Source organism: Gymnoscopelus microlampas, assembly GCF_963454915.1.
Source record: "Gymnoscopelus microlampas genome assembly, chromosome: 24".
In the NCBI taxonomy this organism is placed as follows: Eukaryota; Metazoa; Chordata; class Actinopteri; order Myctophiformes; family Myctophidae; genus Gymnoscopelus; species Gymnoscopelus microlampas.
The window spans coordinates 22,888,915-22,904,866 of NC_139961.1; positions in this window are offsets into that span (position 1 = coordinate 22,888,915).

The window sequence follows — 15,952 nt, forward strand, 5'->3', positions numbered from 1 at the left end:
GCGCATATCAGTACATTATGTGCCGTCACGCTATTGCGCCGTCGTCGGTCGGGTCGTTTGCGAGTCCTTACGCCTAGCCCCGGTCATGGACGCGTCGACCACTTGTTTGGCGACGTGTCGACACTCCCGTCGACCACTTGTTTGGTGACGTGTGCTGTCCTGTGGCCGGGGCTGGGCGTACGGACGCGCAAACGACCCGACCGACGACGGCGCAATAGCGTGACGGCACATACTGTACTGATATGCGCCACAATCAGTATCAGTACAGTATGTGCCGTTGTCGGTCGGGTCGTTTGCTGCCGTATTGTGGCGCATATCAGTACATTATGTGCCGTCACGCTATTGCGCCGTCGTCGGTCGGGTCGTTTGCGCATCCTTACGCCTAGCCCCGGTCATGGACGCGTCGACTACTTGTTTGGCGACGTGTCGACACTCGCGTTGACCACTTGTTTGGCAACGTGTGCTGTCCTGTGGCCGGGGCTGGGCGTACGGACGCGCAAACGACCCGACCGACGACGGCGCAATAGCGTGACGGCACATACTGTACTGATATGCGCCACAATCAGTATCAGTACAGTATGTGCCGTTGTCGGTCGGGTCGTTTGCTGCCGTATTGTGGCGCATATCAGTACATTATGTGCCGTCACGCTATTGCGCCGTCGTCGGTCGGGTCGTTTGCGCGTCCTTACGCCTAGCCCCGGTCATGGACGCGTCGACTACTTGTTTGGCGACGTGTCGACACTCGCGTCGACCACTTGTTTGGCAACGTGTGCTGTCCTGTGGCCGGGGCTGGGCGTACGGACGCGCAAACGACCCGACCGACGACGGCGCAATAGCGTGACGGCACATACTGTACTGATATGCGCCACAATCAGTATCAGTACAGTATGTGCCGTTGTCGATCGGGTCGTTTGCTGCCGTATTGTGGCGCATATCAGTACATTATGTGCCGTCACGCTATTGCGCCGTCGTCGGTCGGGTCGTTTGCGCGTCCTTACGCCTAGCCCCGGTCATGGACGCGTCGACTACTTGTTTGGCGACGTGTCGACACTCGCGTCGACCACTTGTTTGGTGACGTGTGCTGTCCTGTGGCCGGGGCTGGGCGTACGGACGCGCAAACGACCCGACCGACGACGGCGCAATAGCGTGACGGCACATACTGTACTGATATGCGCCACAATCAGTATCAGTACAGTATGTGCCGTTGTCGGTCGGGTCGTTTGCTGCCGTATTGTGGCGCATATCAGTACATTATGTGCCGTCACGCTATTGCGGCGTCGTCGGTCGGGTCGTTTGCGCGTCCTTACGCCTAGCCCCGGTCATGGACGCGTCGACTACTTGTTTGGCGACGTGTCGACACTCGCGTTGACCACTTGTTTGGCAACGTGTGCTGTCCTGTGGCCGGGGCTGGGCGTACGGACGCACAAACGACCCGACCGACGACGGCGCAATAGCGTGACGGCACATACTGTACTGATATGCGCCACAATCAGTATCAGTACAGTATGTGCCGTTGTCGGTCGGGTCGTTTGCTGCCGTATTGTGGCGCATATCAGTACATTATGTGCCGTCACGCTATTGCGCGATCGTCGACGGTCGTTTGGATCCTTGCGCCGGTATTGTGGCGCTTGTCAGTACAGTATGCGCCGTCACGCTACGCTGCGATTGTCCTCGGTCGGTTGTATCCTTGCGCCGGTATTGTGGCGCATGTCAGTACAGTATGCGCCGCTACGCTGCGATCGTTGTCGGTCGGGTCCTTGCGCCAGTATTGTGGCGCATGTCAGTACAGTACGCGCCGTCACGCTACGCTGCGATCGTCATCGGTCGGGTCCTTGCGCCGGTATTGTGGCGCATGTCAGTACAGTATGCGCCGTCACGCTACGCTGAGGTTGGATCCTTGCGCCGGTATTGTGGCGCATGTCAGTACAGTATACGCCGTCACGCTACGCTGCGATCGTCGTCGGTCGGGTCCTTGCGCCGGTATTGTGGCCCATGTCAGTACAGTATGCGTCGTCACGCTACGCTGCGATCGTCATAGGTCGGGTGGATCCTTGCGCCGGTATTGTGGCGCATGTCAGTACAATATGCGCCGTCACGCTACGCTGCGATCCTTGCGCGATTCTTGCGCCGGTATTGTGGTGCATGTCATTACAGTACGCGCCGTCACGCTACGCTGCGATCGTCGTCGGTAGGTTGGATCCTTGCGCCGGTATTGTGGCGCATGTCAGTACAGTATGCGCCGTCACGCTACGCTGCGATTGTCCTCGGTCGGTTGGATCCTTGCGCCGGTATTGTGGCGCATGTCAGTACAGTATGCGCCGCTATGCTGCGATCGTCGTCGGTCGGGTCCTTGCGCCAGTATTGTGGCGCATGTCAGTACAGTATGCGCCGTCACGCTAAGCTGTGATCGTCATCGGTCGACCGTCACGCTACGCTGCGATCGTCATCGGTCGGGTCCTTGCGCCAGTATTGTGGCGCATGTCAGTACAGTATGCGCCGCTACGCTGCGATGGTCGTCGGTCGGGTCCTTGCGCCGGTATTGTGGCGCATGTCAGTACAGTATGCGCCGTCACGCTACGCTGCGATCGTCATCGGTCGTCACGCTACGCTGCGATCGTCGTCGGTCGGTTGGATCCTTGCGCCGGTATTGTGGCGTATGTCAGTACAGTATGCATCGTCACGCTACGCTGCGATCGTCGTCGGTCGGTTGGATCCTTGCGCCGGTATTGTGGCGTATGTCAGTACAGTATGCATCGTCACGCTACGCTGCGATCGTCATCGGTCGGGTCCTTGCACCGGTATTGTGGCGCATGTCAGTACAGTATGCGCCGTCACGCTACGCTGTGATCGTCGTCGGTCGGGTCCTTGTGCACGCTACGCTGCGATCGTCGGCGGGCGGTTGGATCCTTGTGCCGGTATTGTCGTGCATATCAGTACAGTATGCGCCGTCACGCTACGCTGCGATCGTCGTCGGTCGTGTTCTTGCGCCGGTATTGTCGCGCATATCAGTACAGTATGTGCCGTCACGCTATTGCGCCGTCGTCGGTCGGGTCGTTTGCTGCGGTATTGTGGCGCATATCAGTACAGTATGTGCCTACGCTACGCTGCGATCGTCGTCGGTCGGGTGCTTGCGCTGGTATTGTCGCGCATATCAGTACAGTATGTGCCGTCACACTGCGATCGGTCGGGTCCTTGCTGCGGTATTGCCTCACATATCAGTACAGTATGTGCCGTCACGCTGCGATCGGTCGGGTCCTTACTCCAGTCCACAGACATGGTTGTGTGGTGCCACTAACATTGCTTCTTCCAGTCCACAGACATGGCTGCGTGGTGCTACTAACATTGCTTCCTCCAGTCCACAGACATTACAGCGTGGTGCTACTAACATTGCTTCCTCCAGTCCACAGACATTACTGCGTGGTGCTACTAACATTGCTTCCTCCAGTCCACAGACATGGTTGCGTGGTGCTACTAACATTGCTTCTTCCAGTCCACAGACATGGTTGCGTGGTGCTACTAACATTGCTTCCTCCAGTCCACAGACATGGTTGCGTGGTGCCACTAACATTGCTTCCTCCAGTCCACAGACATGGTTGCGTGGTGCCACTAACATTGCTTCCTCCAGTCCACAGACATGGTTGCGTGGTGCCACTAACATTGCTTCCTCCAGTCCACAGACATGGTTGCGTGGTGCCACTAACATTGCTTCCTCCAGTCCACAGACATTGCTGCGTGGTGCCACTAACATTGCTTCTTCCAGTCCACAGACATTACAGCGTGGTGCTACTAACATGGCTTCCTCCAGTCCACAGACATGGTTGCGTGGTGCTACTAACATTGCTTCCTCCAGTCCACAGACATGGTTGCGTGGTGCTACTAACATTGCTTCTTCCAGTCCACAGACATGGTTGCGTGGTGCTACTAACATTGCTTCCTCCAGTCCACAGACATGGTTGCGTGGAGCCACTAACATTGCTTCCTCCAGTCCACAGACATGGTTGCGTGGTGCCACTAACATTGCTTCTTCCAGTCCACAGACATGGTTGCGTGGTGCCACTAACATTGCTTCTTTCTAGTCCACAGACATGGTTGCGTGGTGCTACTAACATTGCTTCCTCCAGTCCACAGACATGGTTGCGTGGTGCAACTAACATTGCTTCTTCCAGTCCACAGACATGGTTGCGTGGTGCCACTACGTGGTGCCACTAACATTGCTTCTTCCAGTCTACAGACATGGTTGCGTGGTGCTACTAACATTGCTTCCTCCAGTCCACAGACATTTCTGCGTGGTGCTACTAACATTGCTTCCTCCAGTCCACAGACATTGCTGCTTGGTGCCACTAACATTGCTTCCTCCAGTCCACAGACATTGCTGCGTGGTGCCACTAACATTGCTTCCTCCAGTCCACAGACATGGTTGCGTGGTGCTACTAACATTGCTTCCTCCAGTCCACAGACATGGTTGCGTGGTGCTACTAACATTGCTTCCTCCAGTCCACAGACATTGCTGCGTGGTGCTACTAACATTGCTTCCTCCAGTCCACAGACATTGCTGCGTGGTGCCACTAACATTGCTTCCTCCAGTCCACAGACATTGCTGCGTGGTGCTACTAACATTGCTTCCTCCAGTCCACAGACATGGTTGCGTGGTGCCACTAACATTGCTTCCTCCAGTCCACAGACATGGTTGCGTGGTGCTACTAACATTGCTTCCTCCAGTCCACAGACATGGTTGCGTGGTGCTACTAACATTGCTTCCTCCAGTCCACAGACATTGCTGCGTGGTGCTACTAACATTGCTTCCTCCAGTCCACAGACATGGTTGCGTGGTGCCACTAACATTGCTTCTTCCAGTCCACAGACATTGCTGCGTGGTGCCACTAACATTGCTTCTTCCAGTCCACAGACATTGCTGCGTGGTGCCACTAACATTGCTTCTTCTAGTTCACAGACATGGGTGCGTGGTGCCACTAACATTGCTTCCTCCAGTCCACAGACATGGTTGCGTGGTGCCACTAACATTGCTTCTTCTAGTCCAAAGACATGGGTGCGTGGTGCCACTAACATTGCTTCCTCCAGTCCACAGACATGGTTGCGTGGTGCCACTAACATTGCTTCTTCTAGTCCAAAGACATGGGTGCGTGGTGCCACTAACATTGCTTCCTCCAGTCCACAGACATGGGTGCGTGGTGCCACTAACATTGCTTCCTCCAGTCCACAGACATGGTTGCGTGGCGCTACTAACATTGCTTCCTCCAGTCCACAGACATGGCTGCGTGGTGCTACTAACATTGCTTCCTCCAGTCCACAGACATTACTGCGTGGTGCCACTAACATTGCTTCCTCCAGTCCACAGAGATTGCTGCGTGGTGCCACTAACATTGCTTCCTCCAGTCCACAGACATTGCTGCGTGGTGCTACTAACATTGCTTCCTCCAGTCCACAGACATGGTTGCGTGGTGCCACTAACATTGCTTCCTCCAGTCCACAGACATGGTTGCGTGGTGCTACTAACATTGCTTCCTCCAGTCCACAGACATGGTTGCGTGGTGCTACTAACATTGCTTCCTCCAGTCCACAGACATTGCTGCGTGGTGCTACTAACATTGCTTCCTCCAGTCCACAGACATGGTTGCGTGGTGCCACTAACATTGCTTCTTCCAGTCCACAGCCATTGCTGCGTGGTGCCACTAACATTGCTTCTTCCAGTCCACAGACATTGCTGCGTGGTGCCACTAACATTGCTTCTTCCAGTCCACAGACATTGCTGCGTGGTGCCACTAACATTGCTTCTTCTAGTTCACAGACATGGGTGCGTGGTGCCACTAACATTGCTTCCTCCAGTCTACAGACATGGTTGCGTGGTGCCACTAACATTGCTTCTTCTAGTCCACAGACATGGGTGCGTGGTGCCACTAACATTGCTTCCTCCAGTCCACAGACATGGGTGCGTGGTGCCACTAACATTGCTTCCTCCAGTCCACAGACATGGTTGCGTGGCGCTACTAACATTGCTTCCTCCAGTCCACAGACATGGCTGCGTGGTGCTACTAACATTGCTTCCTCCAGTCCACAGACATGGTTGTGTGGTGCCACTAACATTGCTTCTTCTAGTCCACAGACATGGGTGCGTGGTGCCACTAACATTGCTTCCTCCAGTCCACAGACATGGGTGCGTGGTGCCACTAACATTGCTTCCTCCAGTCCACAGACATTACTGCGTGGTGCCACTAACATTGCTTCCTCCAGTCCACAGACATTGCTGCGTGGTGCTACTAACATTGCTTCCTCCAGTCCACAGACATGGTTGCGTGGTGCCACTAACATTGCTTCCTCCAGTCCAATGACATGGTTGTGTGGTGCCACTAACATTGCTTCCTCCAGTCCACAGACATTGCTTCGTGTTGCTACTAACATTGCTTCCTCCAGTCCACAGACATGGTTGCGTGGTGCCACTAACATTGCTTCTTCCAGTCCACAGACATGGTTGCGTGGTGCCACTAACATTGCTTCTTTCTAGTCCACAGACATGGTTGCGTGGTGCTACTAACATTGCTTCCTCCAGTCCACAGACATGGTTGCGTGGTGCTACTAACATTGCTTCTTCCAGTCCACAGACATGGTTGCGTGGTGCTACTAACATTGCTTCCTCCAGTCCACAGACATGGTTAAGTGGAGCCACTAACATTGCTTCCTCCAGTCCACAGACATGGTTGCGTGGTGCCACTAACATTGCTTCTTCCAGTCCACAGACATGGTTGCGTGGTGCCACTAACATTGCTTCCCCCAGTCCACAGACATGGTTGCGTGGTGCCACTAACATTGCTTCCTCCAGTCCACAGACATTACTGCGTGGTGCCACTAACATTGCTTCCTTCAGTCCACAGACATTGCTGCGTGGTGCTACTAACATTGCCTCCTCCAGTCCACAGACATTACTGCGTGGTGCCACTAACATTGCTTCCTCCAGTCCACAGACATTGCTGCGTGGTGCTACTAACATTGCTTCCTCCAGTCCACAGACATGGTTGCGTGGTGCTACTAACATTGCTTCCTCCAGTCCACAGACATGGTTGCGTGGTGCTACTAACATTGCTTCCTCCAGTCCACAGACATTGCTGCGTGGTGCTACTAACATTGCTTCCTCCAGTCCACAGACATTGCAGCGTGGTGCCACTAACATTGCTTCTTCTAGTCCACAGACATGGGTGCGTGGTGCCACTAACATTGCTTCCTCCAGTCCACAGACATTGTTGCGTGGTGCCACTAACATTGCTTCTTCTAGTCCACAGACATGGGTGCGTGGTGCCATTAACATTGCTTCCTCCAGTCCACAGACGTGGGTGCGTGGTGCCACTAACATTGCTTCCTCCAGTCCACAGACATGGTTGCGTGGCGCTACTAACATTGCTTCCTCCAGTCCACAGACATGGCTGCGTGGTGCTACTAACATTGCTTCCTCCAGTCCACAGACATTACTGCGTGGTGCCACTAACATTGCTTCCTTCAGTCCACAGACATTGCTGCGTGGTGCTACTAACATTGCTTCCTTCAGTCCACAGACATTGCTGCGTGGTGCTACTAACATTGCTTCCTTCAGTCCACAGACATTGCTGCGTGGTGCCACTAACATTGCTTCCTCCAGTCCACAGACATTACTGCGTGGTGCTACTAACATTGCTTCCTTCAGTCCACAGACATTGCTGCGTGGTGCTACTAACATTGCTTCCTTCAGTCCACAGACATTGCTGCGTGGTGCCACTAACATTGCTTCCTCCAGTCCACAGACATTGCTGCGTGGTGCTACTAACATTGCTTCCTCCAGTCCACAGACATTGCTGCGTGGTGCTACTAACATTGCTTCCTCCAGTCCACAGACATTGCTGCGTGGTGCTACTAACATTGCTTCCTCCAGTCCACAGACATGGTTGCGTGGTGCCACTAACATTGCTTCCTCCAGTCCACAGACATGGTTGCGTGGTGCCACTAACATTGCTTCTTCCAGTCCACAGACATGGTTGCGTGGTGCTACTAACATTGCTTCCTCCAGTCCACAGACATGGTTGCGTGGTGCTACTAACATTGCTTCCTCCAGTCCACAGACATGGTTGCGTGGTGCTACTAACATTGCTTCCTCCAGTCCACAGACATTACTGCGTGGTGCTACTAACATTGCTTCCTCCAGTCCACAGACATTACTGCGTGGTGCCACTAACATTGCTTCCTCCAGTCCACAGACATTGCTGCGTGGTGCTACTAACATTGCTTCCTCCAGTCCACAGACATTGCTGCGTGGTGCCACTAACATTGCTTCCTCCAGTCCACAGACATGGTTGCGTGGTGCTACTAACATTGCTTCCTCCAGTCCACAGACATTACTGCGTGGTGCCACTAACATTGCTTCCTCCAGTCCACAGACATTGCTGCGTGGTGCTACTAACATTGCTTCCTCCAGTCCACAGACATGGTTGCGTGGTGCTACTAACATTGCTTCCTCCAGTCCACAGACATGGTTGCGTGGTGCTACTAACATTGCTTCCTCCAGTCCACAGACATGGTTGCGTGGTGCTACTAACATTGCTTCCTCCAGTCCACAGACATGGTTGCGTGGTGCTACTAACATTGCTTCCTCCAGTCCACAGACATGGTTGCGTGGTGCCACTAACATTGCTTCTTCCAGTCCACAGCCATTGCTGCGTGGTGCCACTAACATTTTTTCTTCCAGTCCACAGACATTGCTGCGTGGTGCCACTAGCATTGCTTCTTCCAGTCCACAGACATTGCTGCGTGGTGCCACTAACATTGCTTCTTCTAGTTCACAGACATGGGTGCGTGGTGCCACTAACATTGCTTCCTCCAGTCCACAGACATGGTTGCGTGGTGCCACTAACATTGCTTCTTCTAGTCCACAGACATGGGTGCGTGGTGCCACTAACATTGCTTCCTCCAGTCCACAGACATGGGTGCGTGGTGCCACTAACATTGCTTCCTCCAGTCCACAGACATGGTTGCGTGGCGCTACTAACATTGCTTCCTCCAGTCCACAGACATGGCTGCGTGGTGCTACTAACATTGCTTCCTCCAGTCCACAGACATGGTTGCGTGGTGCCACTAACATTGCTTCTTCTAGTCCACAGACATGGGTGCGTGGTGCCACTAACATTGCTTCCTCCAGTCCACAGACATGGGTGCGTGGTGCCACTAACATTGCTTCCTCCAGTCCACAGACATTACTGCGTGGTGCCACTAACATTGCTTCCTCCAGTCCACAGACATTGCTGCGTGGTGCTACTAACATTGCTTCCTCCAGTCCACAGACATGGTTGCGTGGTGCCACTAACATTGCTTCCTCCAGTCCAATGACATGGTTGTGTGGTGCCACTAACATTGCTTCCTCCAGTCCACAGACATTGCTTCGTGTTGCTACTAACATTGCTTCCTCCAGTCCACAGACATGGTTGCGTGGTGCCACTAACATTGCTTCTTCCAGTCCACAGACATGGTTGCGTGGTGCCACTAACATTGCTTCTTTCTAGTCCACAGACATGGTTGCGTGGTGCTACTAACATTGCTTCCTCCAGTCCACAGACATGGTTGCGTGGTGCTACTAACATTGCTTCTTCCAGTCCACAGACATGGTTGCGTGGTGCTACTAACATTGCTTCCTCCAGTCCACAGACATGGTTGCGTGGAGCCACTAACATTGCTTCCTCCAGTCCACAGACATGGTTGCGTGGTGCCACTAACATTGCTTCTTCCAGTCCACAGACATGGTTGCGTGGTGCCACTAACATTGCTTCCTCCAGTCCACAGACATGGTTGCGTGGTGCCACTAACATTGCTTCCTCCAGTCCACAGACATTACTGCGTGGTGCCACTAACATTGCTTCCTTCAGTCCACAGACATTGCTGCGTGGTGCTACTAACATTGCCTCCTCCAGTCCACAGACATTACTGCGTGGTGCCACTAACATTGCTTCCTCCAGTCCACAGACATTGCTGCGTGGTGCTACTAACATTGCTTCCTCCAGTCCACAGACATGGTTGCGCGGTGCTACTAACATTGCTTCCTCCAGTCCACAGACATGGTTGCGTGGTGCTACTAACATTGCTTCCTCCAGTCCACAGACATTGCTGCGTGGTGCTACTAACATTGCTTCCTCCAGTCCACAGACATTGCAGCGTGGTGCCACTAACATTGCTTCTTCTAGTCCACAGACATGGGTGCGTGGTGCCACTAACATTGCTTCCTCCAGTCCACAGACATTGTTGCGTGGTGCCACTAACATTGCTTCTTCTAGTCCACAGACATGGGTGCGTGGTGCCATTAACATTGCTTCCTCCAGTCCACAGACATGGGTGCGTGGTGCCACTAACATTGCTTCCTCCAGTCCACAGACATGGTTGCGTGGCGCTACTAACATTGCTTCCTCCAGTCCACAGACATGGCTGCGTGGTGCCACTAACATTGCTTCCTTCAGTCCACAGACATTGCTGCGTGGTGCTACTATAACATTGCTTCCTCCAGTCCACAGACATTACTGCGTGGTGCCACTAACATTGCTTCCTTCAGTCCACAGACATTGCTGTGTGGTGCTACTAACATTGCTTCCTTCAGTCCACAGACATTGCTGCGTGGTGCTACTAACATTGCTTCCTTCAGTCCACAGACATTGCTGCGTGGTGCCACTAACATTGCTTCCTCCAGTCCACAGACATTACTGCGTGGTGCTACTAACATTGCTTCCTTCAGTCCACAGACATTGCTGCGTGGTGCTACTAACATTGCTTCCTTCAGTCCACAGACATTGCTGCGTGGTGCCACTAACATTGCTTCCTCCAGTCCACAGACATTGCTGCGTGGTGCTACTAACATTGCTTCCTCCAGTCCACAGACATTGCTGCGTGGTGCTACTAACATTGCTTCCTCCAGTCCACAGACATTGCTGCGTGGTGCTACTAACATTGCTTCCTCCAGTCCACAGACATGGTTGCGTGGTGCCACTAACATTGCTTCCTCCAGTCCACAGACATGGTTGCGTGGTGCCACTAACATTGCTTCTTCCAGTCCACAGACATGGTTGCGTGGTGCTACTAACATTGCTTCCTCCAGTCCACAGACATGGTTGCGTGGTGCTACTAACATTGCTTCCTCCAGTCCACAGACATGGTTGCGTGGTGCTACTAACATTGCTTCCTCCAGTCCACAGACATTACTGCGTGGTGCTACTAACATTGCTTCCTCCAGTCCACAGACATTACTGCGTGGTGCCACTAACATTGCTTCCTCCAGTCCACAGACATTGCTGCGTGGTGCTACTAACATTGCTTCCTCCAGTCCACAGACATTGCTGCGTGGTGCCACTAACATTGCTTCCTCCAGTCCACAGACATGGTTGCGTGGTGCTACTAACATTGCTTCCTCCAGTCCACAGACATTACTGCGTGGTGCCACTAACATTGCTTCCTCCAGTCCACAGACATTGCTGCGTGGTGCTACTAACATTGCTTCCTCCAGTCCACAGACATGGTTGCGTGGTGCCACTAACATTGCTTCTTCCAGTCCACAGACATGGATGCGTGGTGCTACTAACATTGCTTCCTCCAGTCCACAGACATGGTTGCGTGGTGCTACTAACATTGCTTCCTCCAGTCCACAGACATGGTTGCGTGGTGCTACTAACATTGCTTCCTCCAGTCCACAGACATGGTTGCGTGGTGCTACTAACATTGCTTCCTCCAGTCCACAGACATTGCTGCGTGGTGCCACTAACATTGCTTCCTCCAGTCCACAGACATTGCTGCGTGGTGCTACTAACATTGCTTCTTCCAGTCCACAGACATTGCTGCCTGGTGCTACTAACATTGCTTCTTCCAGTCCACAGACATTGTTGCGTGGTGCTACTAACATTGCTTCCTCCAGTCCACAGACAGAGGCTTGGTTCATCAGGGTCGGAAAGAGTTATATATATATCAACAGACGCTGACAGGGTTACCATATGTCTAGCTCAATGAGAAGAAAGGCAGCCTGTGAGTCTGGAGGTCACCGGTTCGATCCCCGTCCCAGATGATGTGTTGAGGTGATCATGATTTGGCATTTGTAGGCTTACGCGTAGTATTTCTTGAGGTTAAGGGTAGGCATAGTTTTACTGAGGTTAGGGTTAGTGAGGGTTTAAAATGCTCATTTGTTAATTGCATGGTCCTCTTTCTCTCAAGTTCAGTCTTCTATGTTTTTATGGCTTATTGTGCATATTACTTATCATTGCTTCTTTCTTTCTTCTCTCTGCAATCGCTGGCCCCGTATTATCGCTGCTTGCAGCTATATTTGCTGTTGTTGTTGTGGGTCTGATGTGTCTCATTGTTGTTGGTGTTGGTAACATTGTTGTTAGACTGCGGCTGGGGAAAAGGTCCAAACCTGGTAAGTTCGCATGACGACACATCAATACTGCTCTGTTTGAACAGCACAGCTTCTATAGGACACGTAGTTACCTCTAACTCACTCCTAATATCCTTTATCTTTTCCTGTTGTCAGGATTTAGTCCGACTAACAGTAAGTGAACACAGAATCTAAGGTTGTTCATACTGAACATGAGTCTCTTCTGTCGTTCATACATGTATTTGTTATTTGCTGTTGTCTCAGTTTAATGTAAAAATGTGTTTTTGCAGCTGATGAAGACTCTGGTGATGCTAGTGACATCGCTATGAAGACATGAAGCTCTGTTCAGCCTCACACAACCTGTAAGTATCAATGTGTGCGTTATGATGTGTCAGAGTGCTGTGTTGTTTTATTTCTTTGTAAACCTCAGAATAACTTAGTCTGAGCTTTATTGCAGAGTTACAGAGAGTGACGGTTCGAGCCCATGCTCTTCTTCAGACTTCTTCAGAAGAGCAAGCACCTGCTTGGATGTGCGCTACTACCCTTTGATCCTGACTCCATGTATGACAAGATTTCAGTCTGATCAGACCAGCATTGATTATTGCGTTTTATACATTTTGCGCTACATTATTTTACTGTTGAACTTCTATGGTTGTAAATTCAGTGTGACATCTGTAATACAGTTTGATAAAAAAGTGATCCGTTTCACATATTTGTTTAAGATGAGGCCCTTAGAATTCTGTTTCCATGAGAAACACTGTGATACCAGTCATTTATTGAATACATAATAATCATTGTGTTTTGGGGGACTTTGTAATTATTCTCTGTCAAGATTATTGTGTAGCTTGACTCTGTTGTTCTCAAGTCCATCTTTTCTGTTTGAAGGAGTTGGAGAAGTTGTTTTCATGAATATCATTTGTGTTTATTTCAATAAGACTTCATGAGCTAATTCTTGCTTTAAGTGAAGTCAACAGACTGGTGTGAGCTTGTGTGGTTATAATGTGGAATAGATACCTGCCCCAGTGAGCTTTACACCATAGTCACACTTTAATGATGACACTTTTAAATATTCAGGTGATTTAATAATAAAATGGGGTTTTTTTTCAAAACCATTACTGCTTCATTATTACTAGCTCAATATTCAATATTTCTATTTAGTTGTGTACTTAGTCATTTATATTAGTGAGATAATTCTAGGTAAATGTAGTCATTATACCGTATGGCTCATTTCACAAGTTTTCAAATGTATAAAAATCTTTTGAAAATAGCAGATCTACAAGCTCACAATGCGTCACATCGCGACGCATTGTGAGCTTGTATATCGGCTATTTTCAAATGTCCGAAATGTATAAAGGGCTGAAGTGGTTATGTTTTGTAATAATAGTAACTACATTTTTCAGTAAAAGTATAATATTTGCCTCTGAGATGTAGTGGAGTAGAAGTACAAGTAGGCTACTAAAAATTGGAAATACTCCAGTAAAGTAAAAAATACCTCAAAAGTATACTTAAGTACAGTATTTGAGTAAATGTACTTATAGTTACTTTACACCGCTGCTCACAGGCAGGCAGCATACTGTACATTAAAATGTATGTAATCACATTCTAGGGCTAAACCCGAGCTGATCCACAAGCCCTAGACACATTGCACCTGGGTAGAACCCAACTCTGGCCCGGCAAGAGTGTAATGACCCCTATGCTGAATTATATATGTTTAAAGAATTACCCCAAAATGTCAAAGTCAGGTTCAACTTTAAGGGTAGTGTGTTCTTGATATCTTCATTGGCTGATGCCAATGTTCATAAAAAGTAAAACATTGGTTTGCCTCCATTCAAAATATTTATCAGTAACCTACACAAGTATATTGATCTGAATGTATCTGAATAGTGTATTCAACAGAAGAAGTATAATGGTCTAAAAATCATGTTTCCCTGTGTGCTCAGTTTTTGAAAACGTATCCCCCATGTTTTTGTGAATCCATTCATAGAGAAAGTTTCCAAAAGTTTTTATTCATTTTTTATTATTTAACAAAACATATTTTAAGCACTAGAACATTTTTGAGGAGTGGGCTGTCCCCTTCCAAATGAGGGGTTTTCTTGGGTTTTAAAGTGAAGCTCTGGTAAAACTCTATCCTGGGCAGACAGGAGTGCACGTGGTTAACCCATCATAACACTGTCAGGCATCCTTTCTGAATACATTTAGAAAAAAGTCCCATGCTCTTGCCTCTTTGCTGGGGATAGCGGCGCCCCCAGAAGGAGAAGGTTTCGCCCGGTAACAACGGTACAGCAGGAGATAAGAAAGTACCAGAGGAGCACTAAGCCACTGCTGAGGAAGACATCCTTCATACGCTTGGGAAAATGTTACACTTTTTTTTTAATGCATCACTGCAAACCAAATCCTTTTCAGGACATTAACAATTTGAACTTGGTGCATTTCATATCGTAACTTATAATTTGTGTTTAAAATATATGACATTCCTTATTGTTTCAGGTTAGGGAGGTGTGCCAGCACTTGACCAGCCATCTGAAGAGATGGCATGCAGGTCTATGCTTTGTTGGGCCTACAGGAAGCAAGACAAATTATACTTGATATGTTTAGCACCTTTCCAATAATTGGTAAAACAATTTGACAGTTCTCTCTCTTCCTCTCCCAGGCAGCTGAGGCCTACTTGGTAATTTGTTGTCTAATACCAAGCTGTGTGGCATCCATGCCTGGCCCTGGCCATGTAAATTGGTTAACAGACTCTAGTCAGACCAAGAGAAGAGTGGATTCTGTTTATAAACTTACATTTTGAGGACATAAGGACCACAAAGCAAATGCTGTGATCATCTACTTCCTCCAGGGACCGTAGCCTAGCTCTGGCCTCAGATGATAATGAGTGTGGCTCATTCATCAAACCTCTGCTTTGCTGACTAATGTTCTGCATTTTTATTTGTTAATTGTCGTCATTTGCAAAGCACAGTATACATTTATTATGGTTGTGTACGATTTGCTTAATAGGAAGACATTTTTATTAATAAGTGACTGGTGAGAACAAATGTAAGAAACTGGCTCCCAATGATTTTCATTTTTCTTTTTTTGCCTGGCCCCTTGTGGTGCCTTTGTGGAGCCCATTTACCACAGCAAGTGAAACAATAAAAGCACATGCTTTTTTTCCAATACATACATTGTCCAGGTGAAAGCCAAGATCTCTTATTGTTAACTGTTACATTCCATCCAGCCACGTACGAGAAAATGTGGAGAATACAAGCCAAAGTAGTTTTCAAACTGTGAGAGGTACAGTGCGGATTATGACATTGCTATTCTGTGTATACTGAGTGTGCGTACGCACAAACAGAACATGACAAAGACACACTTTGCCCACATGACACATTTCTCTAATTAGCAATTACTTGAAAGTACAGCAAATGAAATGTATTTCAATTAATAAAATCCCATCACATTTCACAGCTATAGGGGCCTACACAGTAAGCAAAGAAAAGAGCCTACTCTCTGTCCATGGTTGGAACTACGCCACAGGGTAGTTCTGAGACCCCCCTCCTCCTCCTCCTCCTCCAATTGGAAGCTCCAGAGAGCATG